Here is a 6,742-nt window from a genome sequence, read left to right on the forward strand (position 1 = left end):
CACTTGTTGGCTGCTTTTTCTTTAAGCATCAGCTGTCAGAGTAGCTTACCGATCGCTGCAGCTGTAAATCTGTAAATAGCCCATCCAACCAACTACCTACCTCATCCCCATAGTGTTATTATTTTTGGTTCCTGCTCTTTTGCACACCAATATTTCTACTTGCACATCCTCATCTGCATGTCTATCACTCCAGTGTTAATTGCTAAACTGTAATTTCGTCGCCACTATGGCCTATTTATTGCCTTACCTCCTTAATTCATTTGCACACACTGTATACAGATTTTTCAATTGTGTTATTGACTTTACATTTGTTTATCCCATGTGTAACTCTGTGTTGTTGTTTTTGTCATACTGCTTTGCTTTATCTTGGCCAGGTCGCAGTTGTAAATGAGAACTTGTTCTCAACTGGCCTACCTGGTTAAATAAAGGTGAAATAAATAAATCATTAAAAATACATACTATATACATTTTACGGACACAGTATATTTTATATTAGTTATCTGTGGTTTGTTTTTAGTCCCATCCCACAGCTACCCTATACCCCTCCCATCTATCTATGAAGACAATCCAGTTCTATTTATTATGTATTTTCAAGTGTGCTGTGATGTTTCACAAACGTTCTGAACCTATATACAATTTATGGACACAGTATATTTCACATTCATTATGTAGCTTTTTGTTTTTGATTTAAAGAAGTGTTACTGTATGTTGTTCATCTCAAGAGGGACACATCTCAAGAGGGACAAACCGTAATATGCCCACTTTTTTCTTGTTTTTCAAGAGAATGTCTTTTTAATTAAACATTTATAAAATAATTATTTGATAGAATATTGTTTTATGCTTTTAATAACATAATCCAGAGAAATTCATTGAATAACACATTCATCAATGACAAGAAAGACATCCAAAAAATACGTTATAAGGAATAAGGTTTACATATATGCTGTATATATATATTTGGTATATATACTGTATGTGTGTGTGCAGTACCAGTCAAAAGTGCAGACACACCTACTCATTCAAGTGTTTTTTATTTATTTTGCTTTTATTTCTTTATTCTACATTGTAGAAAAATAGTGAAGACATCTGTCACGACTTCCGCCGAAATCGGCTCCTCTCCTTGTTCGGGCGGCGTTCGGCGGTCGACGTCACCAGCTTTTAGCCATCGCCGCTACAATTTTCATTTATCCATTTGTTTTGTCCTGTTCCCTGCACACCTGGGTTTCATTCCCCAATCACACTGCATGTATTTATTATTTATTGTTTGTGTTACGTGTTTATTGTTGACGTGCCAGACTTGTTTGCTTATACCGTGTTGTTCATGACGATGTGTATTGTTAAAGAAAAAAAAAAGCAAACTCGTTTGGTGTTTGCCAAAAGGCATGTGGGAGACTCCCCAAACATATGGAATAAGGTACTCTGGTCAGATGAGACTACAATTTAGCTTCTTGGCCACCAAGGAATACGCTATGTCTGGTGCAAACCCAAGACCTCTCATCACCCCGAGAACACAGTTTTTCATCGGCAGGGACTGGGAAACTAGTCAGAATTAAAGGAATGATGGATGGCGCTAAATACAGGGAAATTCTTGAGGGAAACCTGTTTCAGTCTTCAAGAGATTTGAGACAGCAGGACAATGACCCTAAGTGTACTGCTAAAGCAACACTCGAGTGGTTTAAGGGGAAACATTTAAATGTCTTGGAATGGCCTAGTCAAAGCCCAGACCTCAATCCAATTGAGAATATGCGGTATGACTTAAAGATCGCTGTACACCAGCGGAACCCATCCAACTTGAAGGAGCTGAGCAGTTTTGCCTTGAAGAATGGATAAAAATCCCAGTGGCTAGATGTGCCAAGCTTATAGAGACATACTCCAAGAGGCTTGCAGCTACAATTGCTGCAAAGGGTTGCTCTAACAAAGTATTGACTTTGTGGGGTGAATAGTAATACACACTCAAGTTTTCAGATTTTTTGTCTTATTTCTTGTTTGTTTCACTATAATTTTTTTGCCTCGTCAAAGTGGTAGGCATGTTGTCTAAATCAAATGATACAACCCCCCCCAAAATCAATTTTAATTCCAGGTTGTAAGGAAACAAAATAGGAACCATTCTGACTATCTCAGAAACTCACTTAAAAAGACCTTTGATGATACAGTGGTAGCAATACATGGTTATAACATCTACCGAAAAGACAGAAATGCCAACGGAGGCGGTGTTGCGGTCTATATTCAAAACCACATTCCTGTAAATTTTAGAGATGATCTGATGTTAAATACTGTTGAAGTAAGTAATATGGCTACAGGTTCATCTGCCTCACCTAAAGCCCATTCTCGTGGGAAACTGCTGACAGTCAGTATCTGGATAATACGTGTGAAATGCTTGATAATGTATGTGATATCAACAGAGAAGTATATTTTCAGGGTGATTTAAATATTGACTGGCTCTCATCAAGCTGCCCAATCAGGAAAAAACTTGGATCAGGTTATCAGTCAACCTACCAGGGTAGTTACAAACAGCACAGGAATTAAATCATCAACATGTATTGATCACATCTTTACTAATGCTGCAGATATTTGCTTTAAAGCAGTATCCAAATCCATAGGATGTAGTGATCACAATATAATAGCCATATCTAGGAAAACCAAAGATCCAAAGGCTGGGCCTAATATAGTGTATAAGAGGTCATACAATACGTTTTGTAGTGATTCATATGTTGATGATGTAAATAATATTTGCTGGTCTGTGGTGTGTAATGAGGAGCAACCAGACTGTAACAATTTTCTGGACAGGAGGCCTGGTGCGTAGAGGAGGCACCGGATAAACCGGGCTGTGGGGGAGCACTGGAGCTCTTGGCACCACTCCTCCAGCCTGAATGCCCACTTTAGCCCGGCCCCTCCAGAGTGTAGGCACAGGTCGAACCGGGCTGTGGGGGAGCACTGGAGATCTGGTGCTTACCGCTCGCACCTCTCCATTAGGCTCAATGCCCACTTCGCCCGGCACGGGCGGAGCGCAGGCATACGAAGAACAGCACCCTCCCAGTGCCCCGGAGACACAGTACACAGTACACACGCAGGAAACCCTGGGCCGAAAAGTTCGCACCGGAGACCATACACGCTGAGCTGGCACAATCCGCACTGGCTGGATGCCCACTCTCGCATGGCACTTGCGGGGGGCTGGCCTAAAGCGCTCCGGGCTATGAGCGCGCACTGGCGACACTGTGCGCTTCACCGCATAACACAGTGCCTGACCAGTAGCACGCTGCTTCCGGTAAGCATGGGGAGTTGGCTCAGGTCTATCGCCTGACTCCGCCAATCTCCCCGTTAGCCCCCCCCTTTTGGGGCTGCCTCTCGTGCCTGCTGCGCTGCCTTGCCTCATATCGCCGCCTCTCAGCTATAGCTGCCTCCAGATCTTTTTTCGGGCGGCGATATTCCCCAGCCTGTCTCCCTTACCGTCCAATATCTCCTCCCAAGTCCAGGAGTCCTGAACCCTCTCCTCCTCGTTACCACGCTGCTTGGTCCGTTGGTGGTGGGTAGTTCTGTAACGATTTTCGTTGTCAGATGAAGAGTAGTCGGACCAAAGCGCAGCGTGGTAAGTGTTCATGTTAATTTATTAAAACAGAACACTAAACAAACTAACAAAGAGAATGAAACGAAACGAAACAGTCCTGTCTGGTACAGACACAAAGACAGAAAACCATTACCCACAAAACACAGGTGGAAAAAGGCTACCTAAGTATGGTTCTGAATCAGAGACAACGATAGACAGCTGCCTCTGATTGAGAACCACACCCGGCCAAACACACATTACATACATTTACATTTAAGTCATTTAGCAGACGCTCTTATCCAGAGCGACTTACAAATTGGTGCATTCACCTTAAGATATCCAGTGGAACAGCCACTTTACAATAGTGCATCTAAATCTTTTAAGGGGGGGGGGGGGGGTCAGAAGGATTACTTTATCCTATCCTAGGTATTCCTTAAAGAGGTGGGGTTTCAGGTGTCTCCAGAAGGTGGTGATTGACTCCGCTGTCCTGGCGTCGTGAGGGAGTTTGTTCCACCATTGGGGTGCCGGAGCAGCGAACAGTTTTGACTGGGCTGAGCGAGAACTGTACTTCCTCAGAGGTAGGGAGGCGAGCAGGCCAGAGGTGGATGAACGCAGTGCCCTTGTTTGGGTGTAGGGCCTGATCAGAGCCTGAAGGTACGGAGGTGCCGTTCCCCTCACAGCTCCGTAGGCAAGCACCATGGTCTTGTAGCGGATGCGAGCTTCAACTGGAAGCCAGTGGAGAGAGCGGAGGAGCAGGGTGACGTGAGAGAACTTGGGAAGGTTGAACACCAGACGGGCTGCGGCGTTCTGGATGAGAAAAGAAAACATAGAACTGAAACATAGAACACAAAACATAGAATATGTTAAAGTGCAAATGAAAATGAATGCAAATGAATGCAAATGAATGCAAAATAATCACTTAAAAATCATACAATGTGATTTTCTGAATTTTTGTTTGAGATTCCTTCTCTCACAGTTGAAGTGTACCTATGATAAAAATTACAGACCTCTACATGCTTTGTAAGTAGGAAAACCTGCAAAATCGGCAGTGTATCAAATACTTGTTCTCCCCACTGTATGTTTTTTATTTACATTTTTTAATTTTTCTATTTCACCTTTATTTAACCAGGTAGGCTAGTTGAGAACAAGTTCTCATTTGCAACTGCGACCTGGCCAAGATAAAGCATAGCAGTGTGAACAGACAACAACACAGAGTTACACATGGAGTAAACAATAAACAAGTCAATAACATGGTAGAAAAAAAGAGAATCTATATACAATGTGTGCAAAAGGCATGAGGAAGTAGGCAATTAATTTGAATAATTACAATTTAGCAGATTAACACTGGAGTGATAAATCATCAGATGATCATGTGCAAGTAGAGATACTGGTGTGCAAAAGAGCAGAAAATTAAATAAATAAAAGCAGTATGGGGGTGAGGTAGGTAAATTGGGTGGGCTATATACCGATGGACTATGTACAGCTGCAGCGATCGGTTAGCTGCTCAGATAGCAGATGTTTAAAGTTGTTGAGGGAGATAAACGTCTCCAACAAAAATGTGCCATTTTTGTCTCAAAAATGTGGCCTATTTTCTCTTGTTATTTACAGTAATATTTTTCCAGGTAGAGGTTTAAAAAAAAAACACTGATGTGAGTAGATTTTTATGTACCATATGTGATTATCATATATGTGACATGAAACTGATTATATCCACTCAAAGATATAAACTCAGCAAAAAAAATAAACGTCCTCTCACTGTCAACTGCGTTTACTTTCAGCAAATTTAACAAGTGTAAATATTTGTATGACCATAACAAGATTCAACAACTGAGACATAAACTGAACAAGTTCCACAGACATGTGAAATGGAATAATGCGTCCCTGAACAAGGGGGTCAAAATCAAAAGTAAAAGTCAGTATCTGGTGTGGCCACCAGCTGCATTAAGTACTGCAGTGCATCTCCTCCTCATGGACTGCACCAGATTTGCAGACATTTCTGGGGGGGATGACCCTAGCCCCCACCCTCTGATCCAACAGGTCCCAGACGTGCTCAATGGGAATGAGATCCGGGATCCTTGCTGGCCATGGCAGAACAATGACATTCCTGTCATGCTGGAGGGTCATGTCAGAATGAGCCTGAAGGAAGGGTACCACATGAGGGAGGAGGATGTCTTCCCTGTAACGCACAGCGTTGAGATTTCCTGCAATGACAACAAGCTCAATCCGATGATGCTGTGACACACCGCCCCAGACCGTGATGGACCCTCCACCTCCAAATCAATCCCGGTCCAGAGTACAGGCCTTAGTGTAACGCTCATTACTTCGACATTAAACACGAATCTGACCATCACCCCTGGTGAGACAAAACCGCGAATCATCAGTGAAGAGCACTTTTTGCCAGTCCTGTCTGGTCCAGCGACGGTACGTTTGTGCCCATAGGCGATGTTGTTGACGATGATGTCTGGTGAGGGCCTGCCTTACAACAGGCCTACAAGCCCTCAGTCCAGCCTCTCTCAGCCTATTGCGGACAGTCTGAGCACTGATGGAGGGATTGTGTGTTCCTGGTGTAACTCTGGCTTTTTGAGGAAGTAATGGTGTAAAGGACTCTGAATTTCTGATGAATCAAAATGGTGCCTCTGAAACATGTTATGGCTGAAGACGATCCTCTAAGAAATGACTCATTCTATTCTCTATACTTAGGCAAGCTGTAAGAAATCCTGCGAATTATTTCATCTTCATGTCTTTATGCTTGAGCATTGGCTTTCTCACCGTTATGTCCCCTGTCTCTGTCCTATAATCATCTAACTTTGTAAATACATCCCAACTCAACACTCCCACACACATCCTTTGTGACGAACCCTGCGGTCTGTGAGTGTCTCCTCTGAGTGTCAACAAACGTGAGCTACATTTTAGTCAGAGCTACTTATGTGTTATTCAGTCAAACAAACCGCACATTTGGTCTCCTTTCATGTGTTTGTGTCCGTGTCTGACTCTGTATGTTTGTGTGGTGGGAAGTGTCTCATCCAACACAAACTGGCTTCCCTGTTGACAGTAGAAATTATACCCCTGGATCCAGTCAGCCCTGCAGTTCATAGGGCCCTGGTATTCGGAGCCCCAGGCAGAGGCTTTCATCTGGGCTTTGGGAAGAGCAGCGACTGGGGCTCTTCAAACGCACCAGTAATGGCTGTGTGTCAGTGA

The sequence above is a fragment of the Salvelinus fontinalis genome, chromosome 9, assembly GCF_029448725.1.
Source record: "Salvelinus fontinalis isolate EN_2023a chromosome 9, ASM2944872v1, whole genome shotgun sequence".
NCBI classification, from domain to species: domain Eukaryota; kingdom Metazoa; phylum Chordata; class Actinopteri; order Salmoniformes; family Salmonidae; genus Salvelinus; species Salvelinus fontinalis.